The sequence below is a fragment of the Strix uralensis genome, chromosome 1 (assembly GCF_047716275.1).
Source record: "Strix uralensis isolate ZFMK-TIS-50842 chromosome 1, bStrUra1, whole genome shotgun sequence".
Classification (NCBI taxonomy): domain Eukaryota; kingdom Metazoa; phylum Chordata; class Aves; order Strigiformes; family Strigidae; genus Strix; species Strix uralensis.
This window is the reverse complement of record NC_133972.1, coordinates 92,470,402-92,496,969: the sequence shown is the minus strand read 5'-3', so window position 1 is coordinate 92,496,969 and position 26,568 is coordinate 92,470,402. Positions and strand designations below refer to the sequence as shown.

The following is a 26,568-nucleotide window of genomic DNA, read 5'->3' as shown; positions in this document are numbered from 1 at the left end:
AAAATCCAAACCAGCTCAAATGTACTTGGTTTTTAGTGTTTCATTATAAACCCTTAACTCAGCCAAGGTTAGCAACCCTCTGAAAGCCTGGCCAGAACCATGAGGGAATCTAAGAATGAGAGAATCTAGGTCAGTTTATTCTTTGTGGATGGAAACATGTAAAACTTGATGGTTTTACGTGGTTTCAGCTTTTTAGCCAGGCAAAAATTCAAAGTTGGATTAAGCTCCAAATGAGCAGTACAGCTAAAATGAGTGGCCTGCTTCCTACATTGTGCCTACACAGTCTTCCCCCCTTGCCTGAGTTGGTTCAGGTTCCAGTGCCTTGCATTGGGTCTGTGAAAAAGAGGACGATGCTCATCACTAACATTCTATGTAGCACAGAAGACATCTTAATTGTAGTCTTTATTTGGCGTTTTGGGGCATTTTTTCAGTGCACAGGGCAAGCAGGAGAGAGAACTAAGGGCAAATTTTCCAGGAGAGGACAATGGGTTGACCCTCCCACTGGCAGTGCTGTCTGTTGCAGTATGTGTCCTCCAGCATCACAGGCCATGAGAGGGGAACACTTGGAGCCATAATTCTGACTATATAAGCAGAGTGCACTAGCCAGGTACACAAGAAAAAGGATTTTCTGTCTTCAGCACAGAGTGCTCGTTTATCCCCAGCCTTGGCATATTTCTGGTGGGTCTGAGGAGGAGGAGAAAAATGTGCCCAGTATGTACGCTTAGCTGTGATCTGGGGAAAAGGCTGTTCCTAGCTGAGGTAGTGGAACACTTGATGTCATCAAGCGTAAGATTTGGTAGTGTTTCTTGTAGTCTTCATCTTTAAGTGTTAGGAATGCATTAATGGGTAGGTAAATTCATTCCCAGAAGGACTAAACTTCAGTGATATAGGGCCCCTTTAGCGCTGACAGCATATTGCTGGTTCAAAGGCTAATCAAAGCAGAAACAAGCCTAGTGTGGAAAATATATGTGTAAAGGGTCTTGCCTCACACCTGTTCGGTCCTCTTCTGTGTGAACAGGATGTCACAGAATTTCTAAATGCAATGGATGCTCCTATATGGGTACCCAATGGTTCTCTTCACTGGCCTCCTAGACACGTTGTGGGCTATGTCGTGTGGCCTTCTGTTCATAGAGACAATCTTTTGTGGCAACTTCTTAATAACAACTGATAAATATTTACTTTTTAATAGCTTCTGTTGTAGCTGTGCTGTAGCTGGGGGAACTTGGAAAGTTTCACAACAACAAAAGTCATGATTATGAAAGCAGTCTTTCAGTGGGATCTGGACTTAAAACCATCCCATATCATAAATCACCAGGCTAGTAGACAATTCAAAGTACCAATTATGTCCGGAATTATTTTGGGTGCTGTGACATTATTAGTGCTAAAATTGCTCTATTGCCTCAGCCAGTAGAAACTCTCAACAGTTTTTTTATTTGTTTTGTGTGTGTCAGGGGGTGTTTGGTTTCTTTCTTTGGAGGTTTTTTAGTACATTTGAAGCAAACTCATCTTCAGTACTTGTGTCAGTAGTGGTTGTTTGCAGACTTGTAGGACAAAATGAGTATCTGGATAGAAATGTAGAACAAGAAAATGAAGTGTGATTGCAAGACATCCTGAGAAAGTAGTTTATCAGATGAATATAACTATTCTTCATAATGAGAATGGTGGTTTTACCCTTCTCACAAATATAGTGTGGGAGAGAGAGTATTAGAAAAGCAAAGTGAAAGAAATGAAGTCATTGAAACAGAGGATGTATTTCTGATCTGGTTCTCAGTATTTAGGAGCTCCTGTGTAACTGTAGAAATGGACAGAGCAAAAATTTGTTTCTGTAGGCAAATTATGAAGGGAAGAAGATACTATATCTGCTTTGCTTGAGTACTATTTCCAACTTAAAGAAGCTATCCACAGAATTCCTTTCTGCTTAGTGAGGATTAAAATTATTTTAGCAAGGCCTTTTACATCTGATTAGTATTGATATATAAGGCAAAAATACAAGAAAAAGAGGTGGTAAAGAGGCTAAGTAGCCAAGTACTCCTGTCCTGACCTTACCTTCAGAAAAAGGAACAAAGCTGATTTTCATTCAGACCCTTCAATTAATTTTATTTTAATTTCTTCTAAGAGATTGCTGTTTCATAGAGGTGAATGCTAGATCTATAGCTTGTAGTCAGCCCCCAGGTTGCTCAGGTTGTGAAGGTGTGGACGGAGAGTGGACTGTAAAGTGTTCTGAGGTGTTCCAGCCTGCCTCTTACTGAGGTCCCTGGCTCTTTATGCAAGCTAAAAAGCAGAATTTCCTCTTGTGCCAGAGGAGCCTGGTAAGTGTGCCTGCTGATCTCTGAGTGCTTGGGGCCTGCCTGGTCCTGGTCATATCCCATCAAGCACGCACACAGCTTTTACATCACAGGGGACTGAGCAAAAGTGCATTATTTCTGTGCCCAGTACAGTGTTGCACAGGACGGGGGACTGGCTGTTGTGCGCACAGGTCTTGAGTCACTGGAAGAGGCTGTCTTGTGTAATTCAGCTTGAACATCAAACTGGTAGTACCACTGCTGAAGGCTGTGAGTGTGGGACGGTGCCCTGAATTGAATGAAACTTTGCTGCAAGTTCTTCTTGTGCTGTCTGGATCATTATCTTATATAAACATGCTTTTCACCTTCAAATTCACATATGAAGAAGTGAATATGAATTCAAATATTAAGAAACTGAAGCTTTCCGTTTACACTTTAGCTAGTGATCCTAATTTTCCTGAAATGCATATAAAAAAAATCTCACTGGGAGCTTGAGAATGTGTTTTATTTAAGCTGCTGTTTTTCACTCCGTGTCTTGTTTTTGATGGGGGAGGGGGTGGTGTCGGCATTCAAGTACTATTGGCTCCCTCTTGTGGCTAACTTAAAAAAAAAAAAAAGTAAATAGAAATATATCAGTTCTAGTATTGGGGTAATTTTACTGTGCAGGTTTTAATGCCTGTTAGAGACAGTGATTTTTCTGTGTCTAAAACCTTTCTAAATGCTTCCCCTGGATGTCCTTTAAAAGTTTAACACGGAGAGGGGAGGCAGAACATAATAAAAGGCTTCAGTTAAGTGGTAACAGTTTATTTCAGGTACAGGTGATCATTTGTGTTTAGGCAGGTTTCAGTGCAGGGAACTAGTCTTCTGGGGAATGCTGGCTCTCTGCAAGCAAATAGTCCTTACCCCTGCTCTATCATCTCAATATTTCTTCATTTCAGTGTTTTCATATTTGCCATATATAAACATACATGTGTGTGTACATAGTTGCACGAGGTTGCTGCTTACATTTCTGATCGTGTTTTTAGTACATCACCAAAATTTTCACTTCCACAAATACTCAACTGATGAAGCTGCAGCAGCAATAGAAAGTATAATTGTGTGGTCAGCAATTAGAAGATTTCCTTCAGATGTTTCTAATGAAATAGCACCTTCACCAGTGGCCAATACCTACTTTACTTGTTTTCTTGCTCACTTTGTTTACTATTTAAATATTAGCATTTGAAGTGTTACGTAATGCAGATTTGCAGAATAGAGCCTGTAGATACCACTCTATGAATGAGGCTAGCAGTAACTTTTTTTTTCCTATATCCCTCATTTTCATTCACTTCAGTTAACAGTAAATTAGAGGGAAAGGTCTGTGAGGTTACTGTGCATTTATGATGTCTCTTTGATTATTTTTTCTTTTTTTCTCTTTAGCAACTTACATGAAATATTTTTATTGCTAATGTAGATTCTGTAATTTAGGATATTCTGCCATCTGATATCTGTTGTTAAAGGCTTAATTTTTGCAAGTGCCTCTTAGTGCCTGGCATGGGTTTTATTCCATCACAGCAACATGAGAATCTTTGCTCTTGCTAGCACATGTTCCCCAGGCTGTTCCAAGGCACTTTTTTCACATGTCATTAAACTACATCATCAGATATTTAATGAATAGATTACACTGCCTTTGTTCTTAAAATGAAGGATTAAAACCGCTTTGTTCATCTGGTTTTAGAAACAGTTGTCCCCGTGACTAAAGAACTTGTATGCTTAAAGAAAGTTGTTAGATGAAAAGTTACATTGGTTGTTATAGGGCTTTAAACTTTTTTCTGTATACCAGTTAAGATGTATTTAATGTTAAGTATGAAAAGAACAGGTTTTCTCCTGTTGTCTTTGGGTCTTGTTTAAAATACAGAGAACACAAAATATTTAGTAGAACTCTTAACTGGAGTTACTGCATTTCGCATAGTTTAACTGCAGGCTTGATCATGGAAATACTGAATTGAAAACGTGGAGGTCTTGGTCTTCATTCATCTAAAATGTGGTGATCAACAGAAGTACAGATCTTTCTTAGGGCCATCCATTATTTTAGTTTTAGTCTAGACCCTGCCTGCTGAAGTTCCCTTGTTCCGTTCCATCAGAGTGCCTCTTCTCTTAAGCACTGCGGGCAGGTTGCTACTTACATTTGATCCAGTCGGTGACTGCTAGTAATCTGGCTGGTTCTGAAATCTGAAACACCTGGTGTCCTGAAACATATCCAGAACCGTGTGAGCTACAGAGGAGAGGGAAGCTAGGAGCAGACATTTACTCCTGTCACATACTTAGGTATACCGCTGTTCTGTATCAAATGCACCATACCACTACATGGCTTGGACAGCCCCTGGGACGTGTCTGTAGATACCAACATCAAAAACTGCATGGCTTAGGCAGCAGGGCACCCAAATGCAGTAAAAGCTTTTAATCAGCTTTTACTTTGATTTTTGCCACAACTCAGTAGTAGCACCAAGGAAAGAACATCACCTCAGTTGCTTCAGTGCTTTGGGTTTTGCCTCCCTGTCAGTTGAGTTAAGAGATCCAGCTGAAAATCTTCCATCTCATTCAAGCTGGCCAGCATCCACCTGGAGCAGAACTGCAGGTCTGTCGATTGACTAATTTCAGAAACTATTGATTCTCCAGGGGCTGTAGGAGACAACTGCTTAATGATTTTAGAGGATTTTGGATGTGCATTTATTTGTGAAAGGCTCAGTTGTTTGACCTCTAAAACCCATAGTCAGACATGTTTCAGCTTCTGATAATGCACAGACATGTGGTGTAAGTGTGATTAGATGCACTGAGATGAGTAGCAGTACTTACTGCTGCTGCTTAATGAGCCATGAGGTCTCCTTATCCTGGCATGGAGCAAACCCACGTGTTCCTCCAAAGTGCTGCTCCTACTGATAGACCTGTTCTCTGTCAGAGAATGCTGCTCCCTTTGAAATCAAGGTGCAGCACGAGGTGCTGATGCTCCCCCACCTCTCACTTTGATTTCGGAAGCAAATTAAAATTAGTTTCTAACCACACTGGAGAATGTACTTTTAATCATATTTGGCACTCACAAAATAGTTTTTGTTTTGAAATATCTTTACGGCTTTTGTTTTTCTATGCTCTAATACATTATCAAAATCAGAATTAAGCCTATAAAAAACCTCTTCAGACACCTTTCTTTACAGAATATTTTTACATTTTATTAAAATACGAAACAAAGCTGAAGTTAAACTCTTAAAATCTTGTCTTTGGTTTACCATGTGTTTTTCAGAGACATGGAGTTTCTGTATTTTACAGTATTTTAAAAGTCACTGGGATTAAAAAATTAGCACCATTATATCTTCAAAGGATAGGTGTTTATGCCTGGCTTTTAAGGAAAATCTACATATATACAAAGTCAATTCTGAGTCATCACCCAGGCTTTTGATAGCCTAATGCTAGACAAGCCATTTAAATGCCAAGCCAAGTTACAAAGTGGGTTTTGTCAGATCTGGGATTAGAATGAATGTTTCTGGCTTTTTGCTGATTATACCATCAAAGTAAATTCTGAAGCCTTTGACCTTGGTTAATAATTTTCTTATGTCAGTAAGTTCTTAATGTAGCAGTCTGTTGGGCAATAACAGGGAAACATCTATTGTGCTTTCCATATTTTTGGCTTTCATGGCACAATGGTTTTTTTCTCACATGGCTCAACAGTATCACATACTGTCTCACACTTTGGCACGTGTAAGTGCTGTGGTAAAGGAACAGTCTAGGTTTTAACAGCATGTATATTTTTATATTATGAGCTGCAATGCATATGTCTTAATTTCACGAATCAGGCTGTGTTGTTTTTTCTTTTTTCTTGCTCCTTTGTAAAACTCTTACATCATTCTGAAAGTGGTCAATTAAAGAACTGCTCTCCCTTTTGCAAACAGGCTTGTGCTGTACAGATTTGTTTGATACAGAACACAGCTTTTAGAGCTATTAGACACATAATCAGCAGGGATATGTTTTCCCCCAGCTCTTTCCTGAGCAGAAAGTTGCCAGATTATTTCATAGACTTTTTTTTTTTTTAGTTTGTATTCTTCAAACTGTCCATTGGATTCTGAATAGGTGAAGTAATTTCCACATGCAGATGGTTCATGCCTTCATACATAGGCCTGCTTTTCCCTTCTGGATTCCTACAAGTTAATTAACAAATGAAGCTATAAGCCAGTAACTACCCAGCAGTATGCTCTGGTCTCTTCCACACTCCTCCTGCTTTGCTCTGCCGGTGGCGTCAGGCTGTGCTCCACGTTGTGCTGCTGGGGAGCTGGCTTCACAGGGCTCCTTCTGGCTTTGCATGATGCTGGTGGAGTCTCCTTTTAGCTTTTATAACAATGCATGTCTTCAAAGACAGCCAGGCCTTGCCAAGTGATGGTATCCTTTCTCATACTTGAGTGAAGAAGCTCCCCAGATTGGAAAGGGTGCCAAGCTAGGTACTTTCCCCACATGTTGGGAAGAATGCAGATAACAGCTATATCTGGGTGGTCTCACTGGTGCGGTTCCTGCCCTGGGTGGACACCGAGTCTCGGGGGAAGGTGGCACGAGCCTGCAGCCTGCCTGAGAAGGTGCCTGCGGCAAAGCAGAGCCTTCGTCATCTTCACTTTTCTTCCCTGTACTCCTTTCTGTTATAAATAGGCTTCAAAACCTTCACTGGGTTAGCTTGATGTCTTGGGTACTGTTATTAATAAATTTCTTGGTGTAAAGGAAGTCCACTGATTAGATGCTGTGGAGCTTTGCAGAGCTTGGTCAGGTATAAAGTCCTCCTTTGGCTCTGTGAACACAGACAGCTCTCCAGTGTGTTGGTGACCTCTCTGATTTTTGCCAGTGTATTCTGTTAAGATCTAATGAGAGACTGATGAGGTGTATCGTATGACAACAGCTTCATTTCAGCGGTTGCTAGCCATAGGGGCAGGAGTTTCTGCATTCACTCTGAGATTTATTTTCCCACTGAACTTGAAACAAGCTTCAGCTGTTGATAGTGCCTCTGAGCCATCTATTATACCTGTGAGTATAAAGCTCAGCAATTTCCCCTCCAGTGAGGACATATTTGAAGCAGGGAGTGCTTTTGCTGTGCAAAGGGGCTGAGGGAGGCCAGCACCATGGCTGTGGCAGCGGGCTGCCTCTCAGGAGCCGCTGGCTCACAGCTGGCCAGTCCCAAGGCACAACTTTCGCAGCAGTGTGGTTGCCCTCCCCGCCAGTAAGGTGGCTCATGTGCCGCACACATGTCATGGCATCTCAGGCCATGGAGGAGGGAGGCCTGTTGGCAGGCTTCGGTGCAGTTGAAGGAGAAGATCAAACCAGAAGAGCAGACTCCTTTTCTGTGGGTTAGTCACCAGATGGTGATGTTGCATGGCGCTGGGTGAGTGCAGGGTACGTGAGCAGCTCTTCAGATACTCCAGAGCAGCAACTCTGCACTCACAGGAGGGGAAGGCAGCACTCTGCAAGAGCAGATGAGAGAATGCACAACGGCTGCGCAGCATCTGTGTTGGGGATGTTTTGGTTCCTGGAACTGAAAGCTCCAGATATTACTGAATTATAATATGAATTAAATGGTACTCATTCCTTTTTTGGAAAAGTTAGCAAATTAAATGATTTAATGATATGGGAGATGCCCTCCTTGTATATTAGCTCTTGCATTAGGCAGTTGAATAATAAGGTAATATATTGCTTTCGTTTTCCTCTCCATCATTCCTCTTTCATTCTTTGTAGTTACTCAGGGATATTGCTTAAGTGGTTGCAAAGATGGTGGCAGAATAATTTTTCTTTAAAAATTGAAACCAAATTCCAGCATAATGGTAATTATTTCCAGACCTAACTGGTGGTGATTCTAAAAGAAGAATAATCTCTTTGAAGATGTTGCAAAATAACTTTGAAGTTTCTATGAATTTAGTAATTTCTCACACCAGAAGGGACTGTCATGAGTGCATTTTACCTCCTGCATAGACAGGAGCCACAGACCTTTCCTTCCTTATATGACAGTATGTCTTTTGTAGAATTCTAAAAATCAGCTGAAAAATGGGTGGAGGGAATCTATCTCATAAGCTGTTCCAGAGCTTCATTGGACTTGATGTTTAAAAAAAAAAAAAAAAAAAAATCTTGTTTCCAATAAGTATGTCTATTGCAGTTTCCAAGTGTTATACATAATTATATGTTTTAGATCCAAAGCTGAGTAGTCCTCTATCAAATCTGCCTTTTCCTACTAGCACTTGCAAACAGTTTTCCTGGATCTTCTCTGTAAGATAAATATCTTGAGCTGCTTGAATTTCCTAGTCTGATGAAATATGTTTTAGTCATTCTTGTGGCTCTTATTGATCTCTCTCCTGTTTTTCCGTACTATTTGTGTTGTGGACAGCAGAGCAGTGTGGTATGCTAGCAGAGGTTACATTAGTGCCAACAGAGACAGGGTTCTCTTCCTGCTTGGCATTTCCTATCCACATACCAAACCACAACTCTGTTGTGGTTACTCATGGAAGATGATAAAATTGGATTATATACTTTTTCCACAGAACAGGGGGATAAAAATCTAGTACCTTTACAGTTGCCTTCTGGCTGAACAGCAGATCCCCTGAATTGGAGTCTGTAAAAGACGCTTATCTCTTATGTATCGCGTAAGGATATTTGTAGGACTTCTTTACCGGGTTGTGTTCCATGGGCATCCCAAGAAGGTTATTAGGATCTATGAGAGGCAATGTAGCTTGAATCCTTATGAGGACCACTTGCAACAGCTGCTATCTTGTCTGATGACAGAGACTGGGAACTTTCAGAATTAAAATCAGTATTTTTCCTGCACTGAGGAGAGGGACTCTGAGATGAGCTGTGGAGGTTCTCTGTGGAGATGGGGGACAGGGAAATGTAGAGGGTTTTAAAAAAACAAACAAACCCTCCACACTCTCAAAACCCCACAATAACAACAAAGAAAATTGATTGCATCCCGTCTTGCATGTCAGAGGGTATGCTGGTATGTGTGATGCTTCCGTTTCCCATCTGAACATCTGAAGGCAACTGCAGGCAGCACTTGATTTCCCTTATGCCTTTTAGAAAAATTGGGTTTGATCAACTGGATCAGATGGTCTTGGTACTCACTTCTACCTGTACTGCAAGGATTCCAGAACAGAGGTAAACTTAACAGCAGAGCAAAGGTGCCTGAGCTGGATCAGTGGCAGCACCTCAGCAATATCTCACTTGGGCCCAGAAGGACCTGCAGCACCAGAGAATGGGTTCTATTAACTTTGCCAGGTGGGAACTGCCTCTCTTGCTGGCACAGTACAATCCACTCTCTCCTGTGGCATGTGGATACTACCTCAGTACATAGGCATCTAAAAATGTAGAAATTCTGAGCTTAATTGTTAGTAAGTGAAATAGACACTTGGAGCACAATCGAACAAGGAAATAAATGAATGAGGGAGAAAGGATTGGCAGAATATGTCAATATTTCTTTCCTTAAACCAGCAAATTGGTTTTTTTAAAAGGTTAAATGAAACTAAGCAACCACATAATAAATTTTTTAAAAATAAATATAAAAAAAAAATATTTATTGCATTTTTTGAATAAGCCATGTCTCCCTAAGGGATTTAAAATCTTTCTTACCACAGACTTATTTGACAGTTCCGTCACAGTTTGGCCATGGTTTGATCAGGATGGTTAACCAAGAGCATCACCGGTCTGGAGGACATTGTTGATATTTGATGCCTTAATAAACAGTCTGGGGGCTGTGAAAGGAAATATAAACAATAGAGAAGTTTTTAGTGTAAATACAAGCACAGAAAATAGCCCACATTCCTTAAAGATCTTGTGCAGGATGAATCACTGGCATTGCTTAAGTAAATCACATGGAGTTGAGGAGGGCCTGCCTGGCAGCATTAAGTAGTTAGGGATGGAAAACAATTAGAAATGGCTGTTAGCAGATGAAGTAAGGATGCTGCTGGGTTGGAGGGCAACACTGAGCTGAGTCTTCTTGAGGCAGCTTTGGCAGCACCCTACTTTGCCGTGGGCAGTGTGCTTCAAGTTTCACAGGCGGGATTTCTGGGGAGAGGTAATTTATTTTTTGGACCGAATAACATAATATTAATGAGTGGTGGGAATACAAGGTTTTGGACACATGAGCTGTTCTGTAGGTCCAAAATAGCTGCAGCAATCTTCACAGCTTGTTAACAGTTTAACAACTGTTTGGAGTGTAGATAGACTGTGTTGGTCCAGCCACCTGACAGCAGAAGTGATGGGTGACTATAAAGCAGGAGGAAAGGTGGACAAATGCTTGGCTTTTATGGAAAACAGCATGACCTGAAACTTATACTGCCTGTGGATTGTGGAGAAGCTGTCTGGGAGGAGGGAGAGGAGTTGGAAATACATTAAGCCAGTATTCCTGTTGAGTCTGTAATTTTGTTTATTTTATGTTTTGGTGTCCAGTAGAACCTATGTGAATTTTTGCTTCCACATTCTCTTCCAAAGGGATCTTACACATTTCTTTAAAGGATCCAGACTGAGCAAACACAGGGTTGGTTTTCTGTTTTCCTCTGGTAACTGGATATTTCTGGCCTTTATCAACTATGAGTTCATTCAGGCATCTACTGGCTGCAGTTTCTTACCCACACAGTTTCCCTGAGGGCATTTTGTCCACGAGATGACATGTATTGCTTATTGGGAGGCACAAGCCTCTGCTCCTGTCATGTTGCTGCTTGTGTTGCGAGGGGGATTTACTGCCACGGTTGTGGAAGTGTGTTGGAAAAACATGTTAGCCCAATCACGGTTTAGTTTCTTTTGGCCCATATAATGTAAAAGCATTAATACATTTCTGATATTAGCAAATTGAATTCTGAATTTAGCAAGTAGAAGGCTTGGTTAAAAGTGTAATTAGAGATGCAGGAAGGTTTCTAGGGAAACCTTTCTTTAAGGCCAGTATGGTTGTGGTTGAAGTTCAACTTAGCTGAAGCAAACTGGCAGTACATCACCACTTTGCCAGTCAGGGGTGAAATGTTCAATCTGCTTCTTCTCGGCTATCACCTCCTTTGAGTTATCCAGCAGACAGTGCAGGGACTGTACCTGCGAACGAAATGTTTAAACTCTATTCTTATTGTCTCATGTTACAGTCATGTGAATATGACCAGAAACTTGTCCCTGTGTTACATTATTTTTTTTAATAAGGTGAGCTCTAACATGTCTTATGAACAAAGTTTTCCAGTTTTCTTTGTTTGTTAAGTCTTCATTTTCTTAAGATGTAAATGGATGTCTTGTGAACTAACTTGACTGATACAATGATATCATACTATGGAGCTGAAAAACAAAGGCAGCAATCCTACTTCTGTGCTGTAGACAGAATATTATTATATTATAAATTGTATTATTATTATTATATTATTTAGCAAATTATGTTTTCTCCTGTATTCTATTCAGTTCTCTGTAGGCAAGTTGTGGAGGGGCTTCATCTAGCCACTGCCAGCTGAGGAGCTCGCTGCTACGATAGCTTTTACTGATCTAGCAGTTGATTGCCATTTCAGCCAGTGACTACAGAAACATGAATGTAAAATGCACAAGGAGCAGAAGTTAATGGTGTGAGAGTCATGTAGTACCCCTCGGTAATGCTACGCAAATGACTGCACCCTCACAGCCCGTGGGAAAACAGTGGCCATTACTTGAGCGTTTCCTAATGCCACAGAACTACTGTAGAGGTTGCACTTCAGGTATGTCTCTGGCAGAAAGAAATAAATATGCATCAACTTACTAAAAGATTTTTGGTTTTAAGTGTTTGGGAAGGTGATACAAGAAATGAATGTTGCTCAATCAGGTACTTACAGTCATTCTGTGACTAGTACAAGTGTGACTGAGGCACAGACCAGAGCCCCCAAATTAGGCCAAGTAGGCAGTGAAGAAAAGTGCTACATAGTCCCTTTTCTTCCTTCTTCTGGAGAACAGGAAGGTGAATTATCACTATAGGTGGTCCACCCCAAAGCTAGGACCTTTGTTTTATGAAGTACCATTTCAGATATCCCCCAACAGTGATCAAGCATCTGACTTACCTCTTATAGAGTAGGAGCTAAGACAGCCCAGCTGGGTTGTACCTTGCACTGTACTCTAGGCAGAAGAATAATAAGAGCACTTGAATGACAGGGTTGTAGCCCCCAGATTTGCACAGGAGTAGTTCACTTGTTTGATGGAGTTCAGGGTGGCACATCCACTTTTTGCCTCCTTCTTTTTGACGTGATCATGCTGTACATGAAATCAGTTGGTTTTGCGAGGAGAACAGATGCAACAGAGCCTTCTTCACAGCATCAAACAAGAAGGCGTAACTGCTTACAACGGGTGCTGCTTTATTCTACAGCATCTTTAATAAAGGCTGGTGGGATGCTCAGTCAGCCTAAGGATAAAATGTTGCCTGATGTCTTAAAGCCCACCTCAGAGTTGGAAGAGCTTGTGACAAGATGTAGTTTGGTACATCCTGTGCCTTGGGGGTTGGGAGCCTTCAGGTCTAGTTTCCTGGGGGGACTCCCAACATTTTGCCTCATTTTCTTATTACATTGACCAACGCGCTTGGCAATCCTTGATCTTGGGGTAAGTTTTGTACTGAATATATGCCTGTTTTCAGTTACAGCATCGAGTAAATCTGTTATCTGCTTATGTGTCCAATCCAAAAAGTTCATACAATGGACCCATTTATAGGGCTGTAAAGATTATTTGGAAATAATGTGAAGCTTCATTCTGGAATCTATCCAGCAGTGTAGAACATGTGCTTGCTAAATAAGACTGGATTTAAGCATTTTGTGCTTAGCTTTTTATGCATGTTTGCTCTTTTAAATCTGCTGAAGCAACTGGGATTTTATATACCATGTCTCAGGAAACAGAATTTTAAAATTATGAATATAATTTGAATTCTGTTGTAAACCATGTAATTTTCTTTAAAGCCACATTCAACATGGGAGCATATTTTGTACTAAAATGAGAAGGAGGCACAAGGGGAGAAGACTTTATAAAGATTTAAAAAAACCCGGCAGAAATAGTTGCTTCTAACAGTCATCTAAACTCACTAAACAATTGAATTCATCTGTGAGTATCAAGGATAGTGTTTGGAGTAGTTATATGGCAACAGCATGAGTACTAAGGCATTTCTCCCTGTGGATAGTTTGCAATGGCTCTATACTATTAATTTAAAAGACATTTGCTTGGGAACAAAAGTATATTATTTCATGTATCTTACAAGCCTGCAGAGGCTGAGAGTGGTTCAGAACCTATACCTTCATCTCTTTCCCAATGTCTGGATATTCTGTTTTTGAAAGCAAAGGTTAAGCACTGGAAATCCTTTGCCAGATGTCTATAAGTACCTTCATGTTACAGTTTCATTGTCATGAAGTTAGCTTTCCATAGGTCTCTTCAATTAGTTGATTTGTGGGTCTGGTCTTGTATCCTTTTTCGTTCTTGCTGCATATATTCCAACTGCAACATGCCTCACTAATGATGAAGGCACAGTGGCTGTCGTACCTTGCTTGAGCTCATGACAGCAGAGTTACAGATCATGTCTCTGTGCAGCAAACCTTGGGTCTCATTGTGACCCCTGGCAGAAAACTCCCCGGTATGTGAGATGATGCGGAGCATTACATCTATTGACACTTCAAAGGGCTGCTTTTGGCCTCTTAAAACTGGCCTCATTTTGGCTGCAGCACAGCACATCCCACCTGGGGTTCACTGATCCATTTCTTCTGGCATGTGAGAGAAGAGACTGTGGTGCTGCCTTCCCAAAACGTGAGCTAGAGCCAAACTTGTGAGTGGTGGGACTCAGCTGTGCGAGTCATGCAGTGCTGTGACACAATAGGATGCTCTTACAACTACAGCATTTTAGCAATCCAGTGAATGGTGTGGCTCCACGTGGAGTTGCATCAACCCATTTGACAGGGTGGAACCTCCTGAGCCTGGCCTGGCACTGAAGAAAATATATCTTGTAACTGTCCTGTGGTGTGACAGGTTTGCAGTATCCAGAAGAGCAGAAACAAGCTGTTAATCAAGGGCAGCTGCTATTTTGGTCCTTGAACTAAGAAAGTGTTCTGCTAATAGTGAGAAATCCCCTGGAACGTTTCACCTTGTCTCTCCCTTTCAGCTTGCGTTAAATTCTGCAGAGTTGTGTTCTGTAAGAATAATTGCTTTCTATTCCTTAATGCTTCTGATTTTAGAGACCCTTTCTGTCACCATGTGTGCCAAAGTAATGCTGTTGTAATTCCTTCATCTTGGCATATAGTTTCTCTAGTCTGAGTAATCTTAAGAGAATGCGGAAACCTGTGAGCCTGTTAAATTATTGGAAGCACTGGAAACATACATCCGAGTCGTCCAGAATCTCAGGTAATGGAGTGGGGGAATTTCTGAAGAACTGGTCATGTTTTTCTTTCCAGAGAGCATGAAAGGATTGGTTTGTGCCCATGGATGGTGTAGTATACTTCAGAGATAAGCCCATCAATACGTTACTTTGTGCACAAGTTTTGTCTGCTTTTAAAACTACAGTAGCTTTAGAGAAGGAGGATGCAGTTGGTTTGCATTTTTTCCCTTTAGAGGTACAGTATTCATTATGAATAATTAAAAAATTTTCAATAGCTGCTTTAGCTGGCTGAAATGTACATGAAAGGATAATTTTATGACATTACAAAAATGTACATGTTTTATAGCCACCATACATCTTCGCAAATAAATTAAATTAGAATTTTCATAGGATAGGTACTAAATTTAGGGCAGGCTCTTGGGTGCAGTTACACCAACATCAGTCTGTAGGACTCTTTTTCAACATTATCAGAACTGGTGGCAAGACAAAAGTGCAGAAGATTCAGTAATGACAAAGTAATGATTCCAGGAAGTTTCTTGCCCTTCATTATTTCATGACATTCCATAGGACTGCAAAGATTGATGTTGCATATGACAGCTTTTATTTCCCTTCAAATATTTCTGTATTTTGGCAAAATCCTAACCATGCAGAACCCAAGCATCTCTTTTCTTGTGCTGTATGTGCAGTGCTTATGTTCAACCTCGGCTCTGTAGAGGCAGGAGTGTTCTTTTTGCTTGTACAGCAAAGTTGACTTCAAACTGCACTTGTGGATCACAGATTGCTGTTTTGATTTACACTCTTCAGCCACACACAGTTGCAGTTGAAAGCCAAGATTATTTTTTTTCATGGGCTGGTGGAAATGTTACAATGGTAGAGCAGATTATGCTTGCATCTTGCATCTTCATTCTCTTTCCTATCCCCCAGTGCAGAAGCTCAAGCAACTGTTATGGCAAGTCTGGGCATAGTCACTCAAACTGAGCATTCAGACCTGACAGCTCCCAAGAACCTGAGTGCTTGCACTAAGCATGCAAAACTTGGCTCTACACAGAATTTCCGAAAGGGCAAGAGCTCTTCCATGTGTTCTTGGGAAAGAGATGTAAATATCATCCCCGAATAAGTTAATGATGCGCTAACCTAGCATATAAAGTTTGTGGAGTTGCCTTTAAGTATGCTAAAGACATTATGGCTTGAGAAAGAAATTAGTGTTTGGCAAATTATATGTTTGCATGTAAAGAACAATAGTGTCTTAAAGTAGACTTATGGGAAAATCCAGGCTATGCACATTTGTGTGCTGCAAATGCTGTGATGAGGGCAGAGTGAAAATGCCCTAGAGCATATCTGGAAACTTCAAATGGAAAGATTAGCAATAAGTGCAGAGGATGATAGTGCGTAGGAGTACAGTGTAGGGCATTATGGAGACTTAAACTGAACAAACAAATATAGAGACCTATGATCAGCTTGTATCGCAATTATTTTCTTGTTGTCATTAGACAGAATTTGAGCCAAATTATCTGAGAGTAGTGTGACTCTGAAAGTGTTACTAAACCCAAGTTTCAGAATGGCTTTCTGGACAAATTCTAGTCTTTCTCCTCTTATGTTAGCATCTCTGCTTCTCAGATACAGAACCTTGAAGTAACCAAAGAGGAATGTTTTTCTTGGTCAGGAAAAATTTTCCTGGAACCAAGGAAAGTGAAGGCATTAGTCCAGTTTCCAGCAGAATCTGACACTTTCATTGGCATTTTTTTATCTTATTTAGGGCATGAAATATTCCAAGAAGCAATTGGACAAACTGATTAAAAATTGAAAATGAAACACCTGATTTTGGTGCTACGATCTGATTAAAAGTTATTGGTCTTATAATAAAGTTTACTGTTTGAGAGATGCTATTAAAGGTAAAATTGAATTTTCACCGTAAAGTTTATATGATCGTGTTTATTAACGTTGCTTTCCCTAGAGTCACTTACATTTTGTTTAAGTAAAATACATAAAAAGTTAAATACTGGTCTGGCTAGGTTAAGGCAGTTATATGTTAAGGTCCTTTCCTTTCCTCATTACATTTTTATAAAGATCAAAAGTTTCTGTATTGAAGGCCTACATTCAAGAAAACTTTGTAGTCACATCAAATCAGAGTGAAAATGGAATAGTTTGCCGCTCTATAATACAAGCAATGCTTTCAGAATGCTCTGCAGTATAAACGTAAACTTCAGAAATTTGGAAGAAGTTGCAAGTATAAATATTGAGATCCAGATTAAAACATGTTTTACATTGGCATTGAGTGGGTCTTGTGCAAATATATAAAATAAGACCCACTTATTAAATATTTGTAAGTAATTCTAGCCTATCACATAAAGATTGAGTCTGAATTCTTTGAAAATAAATCTCATGAACCAACACAATAATGTCTAAATTTTGAGCTATTGATAAGATTGTGAGCTTCTTTTTCTAAATCCCTGATTTTTGTACTTTAAAAAAGGAACAAATTCAGTTTTAAATTCTTTGCTCTCCTCTGCGTCAAACCCTTGATTCTTTTATATTTACAGTTTTTAACATAAGTTGTTAAATAATACATTTTTTTTCTTTTCCTGTAGACATGATCAAATGCATTTTGTTTCACATTGTACTGCACTTTCCCTCCAGCTACACAGAAGAGGCTTGTGTGCAATGAATGCTTAACTTCAGTAGGCAAAGTGAAACTTTTGATGCTAAAACTAAAACTCTAAGCATGTCTCTTCAAAGATGTATTTTAATAAAGAGGGTGCTGACTAAAACTGATGTACAACACCATCTCTTCCTGCTAAGAGGCACACAGGAGAGTCAAACTCCAAGAGCTCACATGGCATTGTGTAGAGTATTTTGGTTAGATACAGCTATTTGACTTTGAATCCAGCACTTTGGACCACACACCTTTTGGCTTTGTTTTCCTTCTCTTTGTTTCTGACAAGGAAAAAGTTTTCCAGGCTGAGGGTGTTTTAGGGGGGCTTTTTTTGCCTTTTTCTTTTTTTTTTTTTTCTTTTAACACTGGTTCATAATTTGACTCACTCTGTTTCAGGGTTTGTAGAGCTGTTAACAGTGTTTACTGCGTAAGCTGGGACAGTGTCTACTTTTTTCTTTAGTAATTTTGTTTCTCCAATCAGTTCTGTACTGTTTCCTTCCTGAATGTGCAAAGGTGATGGAGGCTATAAAAAGACTATTAGAGTGTAAAGAAGTGGGAATATAAAACAGTGATACAGATCTCCTTTGGAGCGGTTTCTAAGATGGAGAGTAACAAGTTTCCCTTAAGCTGCGCATTGGTTAGTCTCTATGAACTACACCTGGGTTCAGAGAAATATTAAAATTACAAATGTTGAAAAAAGGACGGGATTTTGCATGAGCTAGGAGAAACTACTGAGGAAGCACATGAGAGAAGCTTGATGACCTACCTGCTGCACAAGCAAAACGACAGAGTCCCTGAGTGAGACAGGGCTGCTTTTTCATGCTAGAAGGTCAGCTGGAGTGGAGAGCAACTGCAAAAGGGCTGTGGGCTTTAGGGAACACAGAGAATGAGGTAACACGCATACAGCTTTTTATCCCTTGTTCTGGGTGACTTACGCTATTTGAAGACATGAAGGGGAGCGGAGGGAGGCAGAGTGTGTGAGAAGGTCACTGGCTGTTAACTATACTCCAAGGCCATTTGGGTCTGCAGAGGATCATGGAGGCTGTCCTGCAATGTGTAAACTAAGTCTTGGGCTAGAAAGTCAAATGGTAGGATCCTGTCCCAGGAAAAGGCACATTCCTGATTGAAGAGGTTCACTTGGAAAGAATCAGAGATGTATCAGTGATGAGACTAGTGCAGTAGCAATGGTATTATTTAGTGTCTGTAACTCTATTTAGTGTCTGTAATTTAAGGGATTAGGCAGTGTTGTGGTCCATTCCACGACCCATTCGCAATAGGGAACTAAAGGTATGATAAGCATGTGCATGTACATATTTTGAAGCAGAGGTCTTAGGTGGTGCTATGAAAAATGAGGAATATTGGGAAAAACCCTGCAGAAGATTATGGCAATAGGCAAGAATTTCTTAAGGTGAAATCTTTCAAAATGTATACTGGTCATAGAGAAGAGGGCATGGAAATCAAACGGTGGTTCAGAGAAGAGTTTTATTAGTAAGAATACCAGTAGAGTAGTCGCTTGCATAAACATTTAAGCTGGATGGTCAAGTAGACACTAAACAATATGACAGCAGTCTTTCAGAAAGAAATGCCAGAAGAGGTAGCATGAAACTCAGAAGATGAAGCTAGTCAAATGAAGCAGGCTGAGATAAACACACCAAATAGTAAACTATTTTTAAATAACTGTGCAGAATAAAGATGACCATTGCCTTAAATGGCAGGGGTGAGGCTCAAGGCAAGTGGTGACTCAGAGGTGAGAGGGAACTTATCAGTATTGATTTTTTTTTTTTCCTGTAATGGCAGGTAAACTTGTGAAGTTCTTCTCTGAGGTATGCTATGTGCCTTTGTGCTTACACTTTTGGAGCGCTGGCAGCAATCTCGGCTATCACATGTGGGACTGCATGGGTTATAGCTACCCTTGTCAAGTGAGCAGGGTTAAGCTCCAGGATGGGACTGGCTAGGTTCTGGCAGTTCTACGAGGCAGCTGAATGCCTTTGGTGACTGACCACCACAGCTCCTAAAAAGATGGTGGTGAGGCTTTTCTTCTGAAGGTTTGCATGGTAAAAGATGAGGATTCAAGAAATCTACCTTTATTTTTTCTGTAGAAAAGTCAATTAGTAATATTTTGATGCTCAGTATACCTTTCTGGAGAGCAGTATAGGTTTTCTCTCAATTTACAGCTGTTTTTTGTGTGTTGATAACACTGCAGTTGTCAGCCTAACCACGGTGATTTATCTCACTGATAATGTATCATATAAATCATTGAAGGGAGTGGGTTTTTTTCATGTTATGGCAATGTGCCTCCTTACCACAGGTACTGTATTTCTAGTGATGCAGACTGAGCATCCAAATATATTTGTAATTCCTTTTCTGATGCTAAGTTATGAACGTCTTTGTTCCTGCTTAGTTCACTTCCCTTTTTCTTAATGCTCTCACTGTTCCCTACAGGTGTTTAGTATACTTTAAAAGCTGTAATAAAGTTGTCAGATGATACCTGTTCCTTTTCAAATAACCTGAAGGGAACTTAGATCTTAGCTTATTTATTTATTTGTGTGGCTCTTCATTGTTCCTGGAGTACAGCAGACCATTTCAGAAACAGCAATAGTGTTGGAAAAAAAGTATAAAATATATGAAAACTGAACTCCAGTGAACTCTGTGCATGATGTGTTTTGTTTTGCTGCTTTTTCATTAAGTTGCTTTCTTACCTTTTTCCTCTAACCAAACCCTTTAAAAACACCTTGGTGGAGTTTCCTTGTTTTATCAATTGCAGACCCACTGTGTTCTCAGCACTACTGTTAAAATAATGTTTTTGATAGAGTTACTCATTATTACAAAAGTGACCTTTCTGTACTGGTAAAATTAGGGCAGTCTTGAAGGTCAGCATGAACAATTCACTGAAGCAGCTTCACTTCAAGTTGACTTCTCCCTTCCTGGGATTAAACCCCTGGACAGGCATTAGCTCCCCTGGCTCTCGGCTTCTGCTATGCTGTTTTAGCAGCAATCCAGCTCTGCTCCAAAGCAGTACTCACAGCTGTAAGGCAGCAAAAGCTCCTTGATGCTGCACTTGGGCACTGCTTACGGTTGCTTGATGTTGTAACTACATGTGACTAAGAGGACACCCTAACGTAAGTACACTCAAGAAAGATGAATCATGCTTTGGCTGGGCAGTATTTGGTGTATGCAATACAGATAACTGCAAGCCTTGGTACTGCCTGGGAGCCTTTTTATAGAATCCTGGGCCCTGGGGGTGTGTCTCTAATTATTGCAGAAGCTCAGGAGTGTGCTGAGTGGAGAGATGCTGAAGGGGGAAAAATACATTCTGGGAAAATGCCACTGCACAGTTACTCTGTAAACTGTGCAGAAACACCACAACTGTTGTGGCTTAGGCTGCCTGATAACTGTGCAGTCCCAGAGCAGTTGTGGTAACTTTAACTACAGGATCATTCTTCCTTCCCATGCCAGTGACCTTTTCCCTTTCCTCAGGTGACAACAGCATCTTTTGCTTCTTCAGTCACTGGAAATGAATTGATTTTTCCACATCAGGCATTCCCGAGGGGGGGGTTTCTAAATGTGGGCTGCTTGTGTGAGCCTGTTCCTCAGCTTCTGTTGCCTCTCATGCCCTGAAGAGGGGAGCTGTTTCTTCGTTATTACATTTTTTTTTCTCTGACAATATCAAGCAATAACTTTTAGATCCTGTTAATATTAAACCTTGTCTTTCCTTGCCATACCTGCTACAGTTCTGTTTACTCATCTTGAGACTTGGATAGCTCAGAAAATATTCTCCTTTCTTCCTTGACTAGATTTTAATAAAAGTAGTGTCAAATACCAACCATTTTCTGAATGTTTTTGTCTTGCAGGACCTTCTGGGGAAATAAAATTTCCCTTGTTTCCACCAGAGTTCTTGTATAACACTGCAGGTGGTCAGACATGGATCACAACTCTGCTGTATGATTTTTACAGATGGTGTCTGGCTGAAATTTTTAAAATCTGACAAGAAAACTCCGTCAACATTGCAGAATTCAAAATTCATTTGGAGTAATGCTAGCTTGAGCCATTGGCCCGAGGAAGGTTGGAAGTACAGGGAAGGCTGTTTCCAAAAATTAGTCTAAGAATTATTCTCCCAGTTTTCTGAACTTCAGGAAGTCCCTAACACAGTTCTGGTACTAGCAAACAAGAGAAGCTCGCTTATGCGCTACACACATCAGTCTTCTGAGTTAGATTACTAGTTCTTGTGTGTGTTACCTAGGTCTACCTTACCTTTGTGCTGTTGTCAGAAAATGCACCTCTCCCGCTGTGTTTTTTCTTTCCCTTACCTTCAGACATGTTTATTAGGAAGCCTAATATTTACCCACTTAAGCAATTGACTGCACATTAAATTTTTTAGCCCTAAATGCCAGATTGCCTGTTTACAACTTAACCTTTTCTTGACCCAGTTCACAGCTTACTTTCTTGACTTATGACCCTCACCAGTTTTTCACCACCATTTGGCTCCAGCTGTTCTTATAAAAAGAGACATTTAATTGTACCTTCCAGTCACTCTTAGGGCTTGAGAACACTCATCAGTTTTAATCACGTTTGCAGTACTCTATATAGAAGAGACAGCAGCTCTTAACACTTTGCAGTATAATGTGTTTTCAGCCCTATATTTATTGGAAGTGCTTATATGGCATTCTTACAGGATTTGAAAAACCGTGTGGGAGAGGAAGGAGTCAGATTGAAAACAGTGGTGGAGCTGAACAAAAAGTATAAGCGTTATGAATAGGATAGGAGGAGAGGTGATAAGTCTTGTTCTGCAAATGCTGCCATCCTCCAGCTAGAGATCATTACTATCTCACATCCATTTATTTTGAGCCTGTCAATGGTGTCTCCTCTGTTCTCTAGTGCAAGAAAATAGGTGTGGTATAGCTTTTTAGTGACACTTGGAACTACAGTGTGTAACTGTCTGTTGCAATCCCAAGATCTTACTCTTCATTAGTAATGATCAGCTCAAACTCCTTCACTTTGTATGGAAAATTGTATATTTATGTGTGTATGCCTGAAAGTTTATCCAAATGAGTTTCATTCATATCTACATTAAATTATTTGACAATGTAATGTCCAATAACAGAGTGTGATTAGACATTTCTGCAGTTCTTCAGAGTAAGCCCTCATCTTTACCTCCTTGAACAGTTTAATGTAGCAAAAATCATATTCATTGTTTTCCTATTAACCACATTTTCTAGATTACTTATGAGCATATTGAACTGTCCAGATCCTTCCTTTAATGGCAAGAACCAACTGATAACTCTTACTTTGTTTCCTGTTCTCATAAATAAATAAAGACTTCATCTTTGAGATCTTCCCACATCTCCTTTCGGCTGCCCAGTCTCTCAGGACCTTCCAGGTAGACATTAATTGAGCATCTTCTGAAAACTCAAGTGGACTATATTCACCAGATCCTTCTCTGTCCTTTTAGTACTCTTTTTCTCTTTTTTGGTTGAGGCTGCTGCACACAGAGGTTTTGTTTGACAGTTTACAAGTAATCCTAAATTTTCCATATTTTAGCTGTCTGTATTCAGAGGTCTCTAAGCGCTCGATGCTGAGCTGTGCGATAGACGTGAAAAGCTTTCTGACAGAAAGGCCAGGTTATACAGCTCAGTAATCAGGCAGTTTCTCTTCTTTGTCCATAGCTGGTGGAACTTGGGTAAATTCCCCTGCTCAGCTGGATTGCTTAAAACCTGCAGAAGGAGATGCTGGTGTCCGCACCCTGCAGTCCAGCAGGATTGTTTAAAGCAGTATCAGTGGGAACAGTTCCAGGTTAGTCTCTGCAGCACAAAAGACCTACTGTGAGCCAGATCTGTGTCCAAGATGTATTCACATTATGCAAGTATTTCCTGTTCAAGATGACTATTAATCAAACCAGACAACTCTTTTACAGCAAAAGCTTTCTATAAAATTCATATTTAGGACATGGCGTAAAGTTACTTCATAAAAAGAATTGTTGATGGTTTAAAAAAAGAATTAAAAATTAAAAAATGAGGATTGGGGAGTAAAAAGACTGCTTCTGGAAAGTAGAATGGCATTAGCTCTTGTATGATCTCATCTTCATGCTTTTCATGATTAATACTTCATATTTCTACCAGAAGATGACTGTATTTATTTAACCTTGAAAGCAGGTTCTACAAGAAGGGGAACTTGTGCTTTTATTTCAGAGGTGCCTTGCTGAGAGTGTAAAGCATCCTGCATCATGAAAGATAAGCTCCTTTATTATAACTTGGTAAGTGTCATGAAGTCCCATTACAAGATCTCTGCTAATCATATTTGGATATGGAAACTGTATTAGGGTGTGTCAGTTGCTTATAAATAGCAAAATGTACTTTCAGCCTGCAAGTGACTGGTGCTTTCCTCTTTCTGCACTGAAACATTGAATTTCAGTGAATAAAAGTTGCCTAGATGATGGGTGACTGCTACATGGAGAGCAAAACAACCACTGAACTTAAAGGCATGAGTTTTCCCTGTCATATAATTAAGATTCCCCCAATTTAGAAAATGCATTGCACTTCTGAAGTATCTTCTCATCAGGCTTTGTTGAACAAAACAACTGCCACTTTTCTGGAAGGCTTTTTCCATGCTGCGTTTCTCTTCTGTGCTCCAGCACTGGTGGTTGTGTAATGACTCTGCCCACCGAGCAGCTTTCCTTGCACCCGCCAGCCCTGTTGCTCCCTTCTGTTGACACGGTTCTGCAGCACTTGTTTTAAAAATCTCTCTTTTTTCTCCAAGATGAAGCTCAGCTACTCTAGATCTGTCCCATCCTCCTCCATCAGAAGGACCTTTATGGAGTTTCATGCTTGAAAGTATGATGGAGGTTTTCCCCTACCCAGGGCATCTCATATTAAAGCACAGCTTCAATCCTTACTGACAGTGAGGAGGTGTGTGGCTGAAAAAAGGGGGAGCTGCATCACCTTTCTGTTTCCTTTCCCTACCGCTGCTGTGGCTTTCCAGGCAACTTAGCTTTCTTTTTCTTTAAGTAGATGATTTCAAAGGCTCAGTCTGGGTGTTGCCTTGTGTAGCGGAGGGCGCATGATGCAAATTCTGGTGAGGAAGGAAGAACAGCAGTCCTCAGGGTAAATAGCCAGTTGGCTACAGGCCACAGGGCTGTTCAGGTCTTAAAGTTCTGTTGGAGTTACAGGAATGACAGAGCTGATATGTAGGATCATTTTTCTGAAAACGTTAAAGGAAATCCATCTATGCTCGCTACTTGACAACTCGCTGGGAAGCACAGTCAGCCAGCCAAGTGCACTTGCATGCAGACCTCAAACGTATGTTATGTTGGCAGTATTAATTCCGAATAGAGCAGTGTTACAAAGATGTATTTTATTCTTTTGGAAGTTATAGTTTAATCCATTCTTTAGGGATACCATGGTCTTTTTAAACTCCCGGCGGTGAGTTTTTACTTTCCATCTCATCTGAACAGGCTGCAGAAGGACCAGTCAAGTGTCCAAACCTTACCCTGCCCTAATGCACAGTGACAGTGAGGTATTTATTAACTGATGTGTACTATGATTTTTTTTTTTTTTTTTTTTTTGGAAGCAAAACCAGCCCAACTTTATAATGAATTTTATAGAGGTATAAAATCAAAAAACTTTATCTATTCCTCCAAACAATTGCCTTGCCTAGCTTTCATTTGAACTGGAGCAAGGCTTGATCTCTTCCTCCCACTCCTCCCCCCCATCCAATGGTTATAGCAGAGATTTCCTCTTGTTAAGTGAACTTCAGATGGAGCCCACCCTCAAATAAAAATCCAAACATTTTGCTTTGTTTTGGGCAAAGGAGGCAGCAAGGCATTTAGGAGACAGGAGAAAGACAAATAGCCTTTCTAAACAAACAAAGGATAATTGCTCTCATAAATGTGGGTCCTCATAATTTAAGAGCAATAGTTTATATACTTGGTAAGCCTTATAAACAGAGAGGGGAGACAAGGGCCAGAATTGTGTTCAATAAAAGGTCCAACTCAACAAGGCCCTTGATTGTTAAATTGCGTATTTTGTGAGCCTCCGCCAAGTTTACTTGCTAGCAGCGCTGTGCTGTGTGTGCTGATAGTGACACAAAAGAGCAAGCTCTAGGAGTTTCTCTGCAGAGAGTTGTAGGAGTTGGAGGGTTCTGTGGCAGAGAGAAGTTAGAGGCACAAACAAACCATCCTGTGGATAGCAAATTTCTGTTGTGGTGTGCAATGGGATATTTTGGGTTCTGCTGGTGAATGGTTCATATACAAAGCTTAAATCTAGTATGTGTTTATAGTACAGTATATAGAAAACTAAAATGTGTGATGTATTGGCCAGATGGTAGAAATCAGTGGTAAAAGCTTTAACTTCACTCTCACCACAGGCCTCTGATAGTAGGTAACTCCATGTTTTAAGGGAGGCTGGTTAATTTACCTGTTTTGATTTCTCTCTTTTTTTTTTCTAAAGTGACATCAAGTCTTTCTTCATAAGATTTCAAAACAGTTAATGAGTGAATGTTAAAGAGTCTTCCTCTTGAATAGACTTTGTTGTGATTACTGATTTACTAGCAGAATCCTCATAGTATGTCTCAGCTTGGATCTGTTCTGTCATAAAGGGTAAACAAAACTTGAATTGAAAACTGAAACTACTTCAATTAATGAACCTTAGGGTTCCCAGGTTTTTCAGAGTTGCTTGCAATATTCTGGTGATTCCAAACTGCAAAGTACAGTGGTGTGTCTACAGAGTTGTATTTCAAGCCTGATAGCATGTCTAACTTAAGGTGTTTGAGAAATTTGTGTTATATTATGCATTGGCTTATTTCCCAAGCACCTGCACTCTGCTTGCTTTTGCTTTGTCTTTTTTTTTTCCTTTAAACTAGATCAGTTTGTATCTGCATAAAGAGATTTTGTTTGCTGCAACTACTTACTGTTACTGTAAATTTGGTCTCAAAAGAACCCTCTAAGACTTAGTTTGAAGTTTTAGAAGGCAATCATTCTTTATTGCAGCGCTGGATGCACGGGGGATCACTCCACCTAACATGCATACGCGAAAACAAAAGTTCATCTTTTATACACCTTGAAGACATGAATATTAATATATTTTCCAAGAAGTCTTCACCTTTCTGCCTATCTACTACATTTACATAATGCAGGCCTTGCAAAACTACAGTATGCATGCGTGGGGGTCTCGGGTGGTTGTTTGGAGGGTTAGCCCCCTACTACTTTTTCCCTTTTATGGTCACGAGTCTTTTGAGGACAATTTCTTCTCTGTGGATGTTTCCTAGCTCTGTTGTCTGACCAGGCTGTTCTTTCTTATCTGTCTTGTTTGAGCATT

The 26,568-nt window shown here is 40.2% G+C and overlaps 1 protein-coding gene across 2 annotated transcripts in view; it reads left to right on the top strand.

Annotated features, from left to right (window-relative positions):
• The window catches only part of FBXL7 (F-box and leucine rich repeat protein 7), a 197,057-nt gene that overhangs the window by 140,450 nt on the left and 30,039 nt on the right, over nucleotides 1–26,568 (top strand). The window lies entirely within an intron of this gene.